Genomic DNA, 11,690 nt, shown 5'->3' with positions numbered 1-11,690 from the left:
ACTTAAAACGCGATATCTCGTATATTTACACACGTGCGCATACTGAGAGATCAATATATGCTGCACCGCTCTTATAAAATATGACAATAGTAATTATTTGCCGCAACCAGGTATCGTGTATGTGCACCTATATACTAAAGTCACTAGATATAGAAAGTAACACAATCATCCGCCATTTTGGTGAAAATTTGCTGCCAATTTAAAAAAATTTAAAAATAAAAACCGAATATCAGTAATTTTTTATAACCTAACTTCATAGTACTGTCATGTTTTATATAAATATAATCACATCTCTAAACAGGTGATACAATCCCCAACATTAAAGTTACTAGAATTTTTTTTGGGCATTTGCCGTAACCAGGTATATGTGTTCCAATACAAAATATAACCTATAATTTCACAAACTATAATTTGTGATTCTTATTACTATCATTCCTTTCAACACGGCTTTTTTCAAGACTACCAGTTTCTTTCGAATATTTACAAGGTGGGTAAATTACTTGTAAATTACAAACAAACGGTTTTTTTAGTTGTAGCGTGTAATAGGCAATAGGTTTACTTCGACAAGCCTTTTACTTCTTAGAAGAGAATAAGATGCGTTTGCAGTTCTGTTTCCGTAATGGAACTAAAGACGTAAGTGAAGTTTGAGAGTACTCGATACGTTTGTGTATACAGGAGTTTCGATAAACGGATGTCAACCGTGACGAGGATTACAACAATATACGCCGAAATGCTCGTCGTTTACTTGAACGGCTTCGCATACAGGAAGTCTTGCTTCTGGGAAGTCACCTGGCCCCTTAGTGATTGCTAATAAGGCCTTTGTAAAAGATATTCTTGCTCGTCTTGAACAAAGTTGAAAAAAGCAACTGCGATAATTTGTCCCACTAACGGATATCTCATACGGAACGTGTGACACTATTGCCTGGAGAAAATTGTACTTCTATCCTTTAAAGTAACCGTGTTACAAGAACTCATCGTCTGGACTTGCAAAGTCCTAAAATATTGCATGCAAATTTACTAGATGTCAACGTATTCGAAACCGTTTACACACCATTGCCGAATTACGAGCAGATATAGAAGCTACCGTTTGAAGCATTATGCAACGGCACTTACATGCCGGCTTCGAAAACAAAGAAAAGAGTGGACCCCTGTCTTAATTATGGTGACGAGATCTTCGAACAGTTGTTTATAACATGTGATTTATCCAATTACTTCAATATTAACGATTTGTAAAAGAAATAAAATTGTTTCAATTGTTGTAGCAATTTCCTATTCGTATAATTTCACATCATTTGGAAACTTACAAGGTGATTAAATCTTTATTTGGGTTAAATATAATCATATGTCAAATGTTTAATTTGTTTTGAAGTTTAAGGTTATAAATTAGTATTGGTGCCCCGCGCCTATTGCGGCAAATATTTACTAACGTCATTATTTATTGAAGCGGCATAGTAAAGCACTGTTCGCACTGTATAGCACCACAGAATGTAACCGGCTATCCGCCATTTTGATCAAATAAAAACTGAATATCAGTAATTTTTTATAACCTAACTTCATAGTACTGTCATGTTTTATATAAATCATTGAACTATATACTCTATAATAATTTTTTTAAGACTTGCCAGACGGGTACGTTCAATGGAGAATATTTAGCTCGAATTATTAGCTATCAGATGCACCTTTCACCGTCCGAATCGATTGAAAAATAAAGGTTCTGGAAATTTTTTTGTAAAAAATACGTTAGTTCGTCTGTGCCAATTTTCTTTTATAATTTTTAAACTATAATTCGTAGTTATATACTTACAATGGGAAAAATTTAGCATAATTAGTACTCTATTTAAATTGACCTCTCCGAAGAAAATCGAAATCGCATTAATCCCGTGCCGAGAGGTTATATTTAATAAAAATTAGGGAGTCACGTCGATATTTAGATCCCCGTCGCGAATGTAGTTCATTCTACGACGGTGGCGCCACGTTATTTCCAGGTTCCATTGCGATCACGTTTCGTCTTGGGTGAAGTTTAGTAAATTTTTCATTTACGTTCATCGGTCCATTTATATTGTTTTTAATTGTTTATTTTATTGGTAAGTGAATTATGGTAAACGATCAAGTTATGGCGCACGTATTTTTTTAGATTTCGAAGACATTCTTCCACCTCGTGGAATTGGGATCTTCGTGGGATCATTTTACCCTCTTTTATCGTTTAATTTATCTTGTAAAGTGACAAATTCCTAGCAACAATGAAATTAAAAAATCTTTTGTTAATAGGATTTCAGGTTACCTTCAGTTCGACATCGGTATGGGGCCACCGAAGAAGTTGAAGGGGGCGGCTCTGAGTTCCCCCGTAATGCTAAAATTCTTAGACTAGGTATGTATAAATGTGATTCTATTGTCAGATTGATGAAAACTGTTTTTTAGAATGGAGCATTCGGTTTATTGGTTTATTAGCCCCCTAACCTAAGCTAACTAACTAACATCCAAACACTATCTTTCCTCGAACGAGCGGAGAAAGCGGAACTATCAGCGGAAATGACCTAAACAAAACACCCTATCCGAAAAATGAGCTGAAAGGGAACTATGTTGTTGTTAGGGAAGTATTATACACTACGTGTACACCCCTCAACGCAGTACGCCGTGGTACACGTCAGGGAATACTCCCCAATGGAAGTTGCGCAAAAAAGCACTACTTCCTAAGAAAATAGGAACCGCCGCAACGTTCAAATGAACCTACGCGGTTGAAATGTGGTATTATTTGAACGGTTATATTGGGCATGCGCCGATACAGAAGATGTATTTTTTTCAAATGGCGCCATCTATACAACTGTCACGGGAACTGTCAAAAAATCTGGGACATTACTATTTTATGTAAAAAACACCATTTTTAAGGAAATTTAACGTGTTTTATCGTTGTTATGAAAATGTCATCGTAAACAAACCTACATTTGCACAATTTCGAGTAATCGACTTGATGTCGACCAAAAATTCATGCCGATGTGCATGTTGCTACGTAGCATAAAGACATTTACGATAGAAATGGTATGAAAATTTATTATTGATGTAACAAATTATCCGTGTTCTTCAAGAAGAAGTCCTATAGGAGGTTATTCATCAGTTTATATTCCGGTTAGAGCAAAAAGTATGTCCAAGATTCTAGCGGAAACGAAAGCATTTCGTCACATGAAATATTCATGCTTAGGAAGGTAGCGAAGGATTAGTTTTAGTTCGTTACCTTCCACTTTTATTTCTACATGTCCACATAGTCTACTAGTATTAAAGCGACCACCTATTACCACTTGGTCCAAACAGCGAACTACGATATCATTATAAAAAGGTATAAAAGCTCGTACCTACTTCAAATATACTTATTACCATTGAAGGACACGATACTGTAATATACAGCACCTTAAGTTATCCAATACTTGCTTGAGGATGAAGTCCATTTGTAAAGAATCTCCTATGGAAAGGCACGTGAATTACTACCTACGAAACACTATAGGTTCCAACAAAATTGTAAAAACTTCTTTGTCTTAAAATTTTTATGCTTTCCTGTACATATTATAAGGATTGTGTTAGATATCGTGAACAATTTTAAAAATCATCATATTTCCATGCCTAATACATTCATAAACAACAAATAAAATAAGGAATACTACACAAACTCCTCACGACCACTCAAAATGATCCAATTATTTTCATGGATTTCTATTATAGCATGTAAACTCTGTACGTGGAGAAATCGTAAAGAAAATTCTCCCGATGAGGATGAACCTGTTCTACAGGAGGCTAAAACAACCCCGAGTGTACAAACAGGCTGAGTAGAAAAATCACTTTGTATAGGTGTTGTTTCCACAAAAAAAAAACAAAAATATTACTCACAAATTCAAAAAAATTATCAAATCAGTCTGCTTAGTAGCATGTTCTTACCACGCCAAAACTGAAACTGAGAAATTGTCGTTGTTGAACACTGAACAATGCGAGGTTTTTTATACCTACATATTTTATATAGACTTCTTTAAAAAACTGAAAATGAAAGGTGTGGCATCAAACAGCTTGGGACGTTAGGTTATTTGAAGATTTTTAAAAATTTTGTTTAACTTTTTTGAAAGACAAATTCAAACAAAAATTATAAATGAAGCTAAATCGAATGTGACATCAATCTGCGTTGGACATTAGGTTATTTGTATGTTGAAGAAATTTTTTTAAACTTTTTTCGTAATACAAATTCAAACAACAATTATAAATGAAGCTAAACAAAATGTGACACCAAGCAGCTTTGCACATTAGGTTATTTGTAAGTTTAAGATATTTTTTTTAACTTTATTAGAAATAAAAATTCTTAATAACCCTTCCCCAACTAAGTAAAGTAACCGAAGACTTCGATTCTTAACACACGCGCCTCGTATACCAATGCCGAGCGAGCCGAAGGCGAGTTCGGCATCACTTTGGCCCTCCCTTAGCTTGGGGCATTAGGTTATTTGTAGATTTAGGAATTTTTTTTTAACTTTTTTACAAATTCAAACAAAGATTCTCGACTCGGCATAACTCGAGCTCGCCGTTCTCGCGACGAAAACGGCTCGCATTTTTCCTCCATCAATGTCGAACGAGCCGAAGGCGAGTTGAGCTTCACGAGGGCTCTCCCGTAGACCCGGCTTTCCCCGTTCGCGGCGGCAAACGACGCTTACTTACGGCCCTACACGCGCCCACCTTTCCCGTCATTCATCTAAACTTAATAAAAAAACGGAGATCCTTGCGAAAACGTAGTTCTATAACAAAATACTGATTCGCTGACATTAGTTTCGGCATTTTCTTACCGCACCAAAATTGAAACTGAGAAATTATCTTTGTTGAGCACTGAACAGTGCGAGGCGAAGCCGAGCTATGCACCGTTACGAATCAGAGTGAGGCGAGGCGGCAAAGCCGCCGGAGCCGAGCGGATGTCTCCTCAAAACCAAAAAGTGTTATCAAAATTAAATAATCTTATGTACAATTATGTGCGGATCTGGATTTTACAAGTTGAATCGAAATTTTAAAAAATTTACTTTGTATAGGTGATGTTCCAAAAAACGTATCCTCCTTTTTGGCGATATCTCTGCAAAATATACTCACTCTAGCGAAGTCTTAAAATGCTACGCATTTTTACAAACACATACGCCGAGTTTGATTAAAAAAAAAATCAATATATTGGTGCTTTTTTGAGCCGAATCAAAATCCTTTTCCTTTCTTTTTCGCATTTTAAAAAATTCCGACGTCAATTAAAAACAACCCAAACTACAAAATCGCACAACGATCGAGTTAAAAAAAAAATTTACAAACGGAAAACCACAAAAAACGGCGTGTGATAACAAAACGCCGTGATCGGTAGGAGCGAGCGACGCGAGCTCCAATCCGATCTAGTTTGCTTAAAATAAGAAAACAAGATGGGCCATCTGCGGCGAACAACTGTAGAGAGTGAGGAATGGAAGCCAAGCGAAATCAAAACGGCCCAAGAAAACGACCCAAGTTTAAGAACTGTTCTGAATTGGATGCGCCACGGACAAAGACCAGACTGGCAAGACATTAGTGCCACAAGTCCTGAAGTAAAGAGTTATTGGGCCAATGGAATAGCCTGACTCTGAAAGACAACCTGTTGTATAGGACCCTTGAAAGTGAAGATGGCACCGAATCGACGCTGCAATTAGTAGTACCTAGAAGCAAAGTGTCGGAAGTATTGCGAAAATTGCATGACGGCGCTTCCGGAGGACACTTTGGTATTACGAAAACGTTGCAAAGGGTACGTGAGCGATTCTATTGGGTCAACCGTAAAGAAGATGTCCGGCGATGGTGTCAAAAATGTGAGTTATGTGCTACTGGAAACGGACCAGTTTCCAAGAAGAAGGCACCCATGAGGCAGTATAACGTTGGTAGTCCGATGGAACGAGTTGCTATCGATATCGCAGGACCGTTTCCCGAGACAGATGGCGGAAATAAATATATCCTAGTCGCTATGGATTATTTCACAAAGTGGACTGAAGCTTACGCCATTCCAAACCAAGAGGCAGCAACAGTTGCAGAAGTGTTGGTAAAGGAGTTCTTTACACGTTTTGGTGTTCCTATAGAAATCCATTCAGATCAAGGAAGGAACTTTGAATCGGCTTTGTTCCAAGATGTTTGTCGATTGGTAGGAGCCAATAAAACAAGAACAACACCTTTGCATCCTCAGTCAGATGGAATGGTTGAGAGAATGAATCGAACGATGGGTAAATATCTTTCAAAAGTCGTGGCAGAACATCAGAAAAATTGGGACCAGTACCTCCACCTGTTCCTTATGGCATATCGATCAGCCGTCAACGAGACCACGGGTCAGACTCCTGCCTGCCTTATGTTGGGTCGTGAACTACGCCTTCCATGTGACCTCGAGTTTGGGCGTAAACCCATGAAGAATATGTCGCAGGTGAAAATTATGTTGACCAACTAAAGGCGAAGATGAATGACATTCACGACTTGGCTAGAAGTCATATTCAGATTGCCAGCGATCGCATGAAAAATCAATACAACCTCCGCTCGGCCAATGAAACTTTTGAAGCTGGAGATCTGGTATGGCTGCACAATCCACAGAGGCGAAGAGGTCTTTCTCCCAAGCTACAAAGACAATGGGAAGGTCCGTATGAGGTGATCAAGAAAATAAATGACGTGATATATCGTATCAGAATGAACACCGGAAACCGAAAGTTGTCCACATTAATCGACTCGCACGATATGCCGGATCCAACAACAACGAAGAAGTTAGAGGTATTCGAGAAGAGGAACGCAGCTTTAACTATTTTATGTCAAATTACGCCCAGCGGAAGAAAGCTCGATTTGGCGTTACTCAGGAAATTTGTCAAAATATTTTTGAGCTTCCGGTTAACGTTTCCATCGCCCATTGTGTCGCCGAAGACCTTCGCATGGGTAGAGGTATAGCTTCCGTATTCCGGAAAAGATTTGGAAGAATAGACGAGTTGATAAAGCAAAGACCACGAGTGGGTAAAGTACTGCGCTTGGAAGATAGTCAACGCTCTTTGTTCTACTTGGTTTCAAAGAAAACGTCAGAAGGCAAACCCACCTATGAAAACCTCTGGTCTGCTTTAAAAAACTTGAAGAAACTCATGGCATACTATGACATAAATAGCTTGGCGATGCCGAAGATTGGATGTGGTTTAGATGGGTTGGACTGGAAGATAGTGCGAACCATGATCGAAGTGATTTTTAGAAACACTAGCGTTCGAATTACAGTATGCTGCTTCAACCCACAGGGGACGACCCTCCGCACAACTGTGGACTGTTACTTTTTCAAGAAAGGTGTTTGTCGAGCAGGCTCTGACTGCAGATTCCGACACGAGGCATTAAAAAGTAATACTAACGCAGTTTCTGAACGAGACGTCCAGAATTAAGAAGGGGGCAGTGTAACGGAAATGCTCCAGAATTCTCTGGAATGTTCTACGCGTATTCGAGAATGTACTGGACTTACATTGCTTGCGTGTATAAATGGTTGCGGACCGAACATCGCGGCAGTCTACTACCGAACGAGTACGGACGAAACATCGTGCGCGGAAATATAAATTGCGAAGTGTGTGTGATATAAATAATCGATATAAATTGTACGGTTTTTATAGTGTTTTAGTTTTGTTTAATAAATATTGATATAAATCGAACCCGAATTTATAAATAACGTTACAATATTTTATCGTTACATCCGCCACACAACACTTTTTTTAGTCGATAGCCGGAAAAATGGCATATTATTGCTTTCGTACTTCCGAGACTAAAGTGACTTCACTTCATTATGACAAGTCCTGAAGTGTCACTTTTTGTCCCGCCGGTATTAAATTTGGACGAAAATCCCGGAAGGATGATATTACTAACAAGGCAATTTGGGTAGGTTGTTCCACATTTTGTATGCGGCAACGCATCGTACTGCTGCTCATATAGTTTTTTGGATTTCGGTGGTATCAATTCTTTACCTAGTTTGGCTGCTTTTTATCAATATCAAATACACCTTTGTCACCCACCACCAAAATTATGGCACTAGCAATGACAGTTTCCAATTTATTTTTGTTACCATAGCATAGGGATTGTCGTACCAACGAAACGTTCCTATGGTAACTTGTTAAGCAGCGATTTTTTGAAAGAACGCGTTCTCTAACTCCTATCCATACATATTAAGTGCTTCAGTACGAAAAATATCATATATACCTTGGGACTGAAGTAGTGGTCTTAATCCCTCAGGTAAATTATGGCCCTCCCTTCGGTCGGGCCATAAACTTTACCTTCGGGATTAAAAGTACTACTTCAGTCCCGCGGTAGGTATACAGTGAATTTTTTTTAAATGCGAACATAGGAGCTTGCATGCAATGTAATTTCCCTATGTTCGATTTTAAAAAAAACACATCAATCTATGAGGTGTGCGCGGTTCACATTCCCAAATCGCACAAATTGTGTGACTATGAACAGCAACTCTATAGCCTTTATGATGAAGAGCACTCGGTAAGATTTTTTAAAGATGCCATGTGAGGCCATAACAACTTTAGGATACATTTTTCTTAAACTTACGATAACTTGACTTCACATGGCAGATGGCACGCGCTGACATCACAATTCATTGTGAACCAACCTTCAATTATTTGTAGGTCATGTGCACCTGGTATTCTACTAATTTGATCTATTCAATACATAAATGAAGAAAATAAGAAAATAAATAACGAAAACAATTACAATAAATGTTCGAAGTGTCCTCCTTGACATTCTAAGCAATAACCTAACCGATTTCGTAATTAAATTGGATGGTGGTATTTTTAAAAATGTGACAGCTGTCAATTGTATCTACTACTCATTTGAACTACTCAATAGATTGTTGTGTTTTTTTTAAATCGAACATAGGGAAATTACATTGCATACAAATTCCTGTTCCCATTTAAAAAAAATTCACTGTATAATATACTATTATCGGTTGCAGGCGGTATAATCCGTATAATCGTCCATAAATTGTCAAAAAGTTCGCTTGTAAACAACATCGTAACCACATTGATATATAAAATGACAAGTGAGTATGATAATATGACAAATGAGTAGTGTAATATTTTACCATACCATTAAACAAAACTATAGTTATAACATGGTTATAACTTTATTAGAAAAAATCCTCTGAGTAGGTACTACATTTACCGCAATTGTAGAAACCCAGAAATGGTTCTATTTCGTATGTTGTGGTCTCAAACCCATATATTTTTTGACGATTTCCACATAATTAATAGAGTCCTGTGGGATGAGAATGAAAAATCGAGATTTAGGTATAGGTTTTTGATTTGTTAATTGTAACAATAAGGACATCTTCACTTTTAACATCATTTGCGCCCAAACTGTAAAACGGCTGCTACCTAGAAAAAAAGCATTACAAGACAAGCATATACGTAAGTTTCTGACATGTTTGTACCTTGCACATGAGAAATTGATCGTATTTTCCCCAGTCCTGAAAATCGGCATATTTCATATCGAACTTTCGATTTAGTTGGAATTAAGAGACTTAAAAGCTTCGTTAGCACTTTCTCGTACGTTTTCAGGCGAATGTACAGTACCTACCTTAGACCATATAGTACTATATGGTCTAAGGTACCTACTCATTTTCTAATTAATCAGATGAAAAATTAGGTTTTGTTGATTAGCAACACTCGCAACCATAACAACCAAATTTTAACATAGCAACTGACATGTACGGCAACTTTGTTTGATGATTACGATAAAATTGTTTGGTTATCAAATTTACGAAATTGTCTTAAAAATAGGGGATTGTGCGCCTGCAACCGATAAAGTATTGAACAAACCGCTGATGTTATGGCAATCATAACAGCCTTAGATATCGTATAGCGTTTTCGATTGGCAAAACTCGTACTGCACGAGTGTTGCACGAGAAACTGAAGAAATCTATGTGAAAATTGCTCTCAATGGAACCATATTGAATAAAAACACTATAAGAAGCCTAACCCCGTGGAAATAAAGCGCGACAGAGATTGAACTGAGAATATAATGGGAACACTGTCAATTATGGTGCGCCGTTTTACTATTTATTATACATTTATAACGTATATGAAGATATTTAAATAACAATTGAATTGTTACCAACAAATTCAACATCTCAAAAAAATGTTAGCCAAATGTATGCAAATGTAAGAAATGTTAATATGGATTTCAGCGTTTGAATCCTAAAACACTACAAGATGACAGAGATGAATATTAAACATCGCCAATTTAATTGTCATGCATCAAAATAAATAGCAATTTCTATAAAAGATTTAAACACATAAGGCATTTATTTGGAACTGTCCAGCTATACCAGAAGTGAAATACATTTGCTGCTGTGTGTAATTGAATTGATATTAAATAAAATTGAGTCGAGTATGTTTGCATCCAAAAAAAAATGTAAACCATTCTCATGCGTATATCAAATTAAATCGCATGCATTGAAATTCGTATATATGCACTTTAAAGAACAAACGTTATTCACGTATGGGATTAAAATAGATACCCGTTGCGACATTACCTATGGAAATGAAATTATTCGTAAGGTATGGCATAAAAATTAAATCGAAGTTTAAGATGTAGCATTGAATTCCAATGAATTTAATAGTGCATCTTTTAATTAAAATGAACGTCGAATTATTTTGTGAATCATTTCTATGCGATACACCGCATTAAAATACATTGCATTTTAAATGTGCTTATACATACAATGGAAATTCGGTCTGCATAAAATGTAACGCATAAGAATAAGACACAAATTTAATGTATCAAATGGAAATGGTATGAATGAAAACTACTCTGCATGCAAATGCGCAGTTACCTTAGAGAAGGAAAGTAGCCGTAGGTCGTAGGTACGTTTTATTTGCGGTTGCGCAAAAACAAAACAGCTGTTATTGATTGTTACTTACATCGAACGTATAAATGGATTATTTATACGTTCATCAATTTTGAGAAGGCAAGCGATTTATTGGGTTATTTACGTCGGTCACACGTGACCTTTACAGTTTTTACGTACATATTCGGTAAGTCCAATTTTACGATTCCTTTTATGATAACAGTAAACAATGAATGTAGGATTTGCACCTGCTGCGCAATATTGTTTAATATAAAGCAAGAAAAAGGCCGATGGAAATCGAAAGATGTGCAAGAGGCGCCGGGTCCCCTTAACAATAAATTGGAGGTGTACGCTGTCGCTATAAAAATAGGTAATCTCAAATTTCACTTATTCTTACCTGTAATGCAAATTGAGTGAACAGTTACAGGTTCGTGGGAATTAATAATGGATAAAGAGTCCAGAGATAAACCGTGTTAATGGAACGAAGCTCATGTTCTACGACTCTTGTAAGGAACAAGCACATCGACAAGTTGATGCTCCTTCGTAATGGAAATTATGTCGAGTTCAATCGTGATATATCTACTAACACGATTAGTTAAATATGTAATCTCCATTGAATGAGAGATTTGTATATTTACAAGATGCTAATACATGTACCTGTGTAGAAACACGAGCACGTGAGACATTGTTAGACACGTATCTCGTTCTGTTTGATGGGTGCACCGTAGTATGTAAACGAAGACGTGTCATTCGCTAACAAAGTTACACAAATATTGTCAACAAAATTTGTATCCTGATAATTAAACGATTATCCTATTCGTCA

The 11,690-nt window shown here is 36.9% G+C and overlaps 3 long non-coding RNA genes across 5 annotated transcripts; all 3 read left to right on the top strand.

Annotated features, from left to right (window-relative positions):
* The first annotated feature begins 203 nt into the window (after positions 1–203).
* On the top strand, positions 204–1,257 carry LOC116182380. Its single transcript, XR_004147499.1, has 2 exons — positions 204–487; positions 531–1,257. It is a non-coding gene; the product is annotated as an uncharacterized LOC116182380 (long non-coding RNA).
* A 489-nt stretch (positions 1,258–1,746) lies between these two features.
* Positions 1,747–3,886, top strand: LOC116182379. Of its 2 annotated transcripts, XR_004147498.1 has the most exons (5): positions 1,747–2,084; positions 2,135–2,215; positions 2,269–2,368; positions 2,419–3,331; positions 3,378–3,886. It is a non-coding gene; the product is annotated as an uncharacterized LOC116182379 (long non-coding RNA). The 2 variants fall into 2 exon arrangements; XR_004147497.1 differs by having other exon boundaries at positions 1,752–2,084; positions 2,419–3,886.
* Positions 3,887–10,293: 6,407 nt separating this feature from the next.
* LOC116182383 lies at positions 10,294–11,690 on the top strand. Of its 2 annotated transcripts, XR_004147502.1 has the most exons (3): positions 10,446–11,054; positions 11,107–11,237; positions 11,289–11,690. It is a non-coding gene; the product is annotated as an uncharacterized LOC116182383 (long non-coding RNA). The 2 variants fall into 2 exon arrangements; XR_004147501.1 differs by having other exon boundaries at positions 10,294–11,054; positions 11,107–11,690.

Source organism: Photinus pyralis, unplaced genomic scaffold (assembly GCF_008802855.1).
Source record: "Photinus pyralis isolate 1611_PpyrPB1 unplaced genomic scaffold, Ppyr1.3 Ppyr1.4_unclustered_Scaffold5073, whole genome shotgun sequence".
In the NCBI taxonomy this organism is placed as follows: Eukaryota; Metazoa; Arthropoda; class Insecta; order Coleoptera; family Lampyridae; genus Photinus; species Photinus pyralis.
This window is presented reverse-complemented; position numbering and strand designations above follow the sequence as displayed.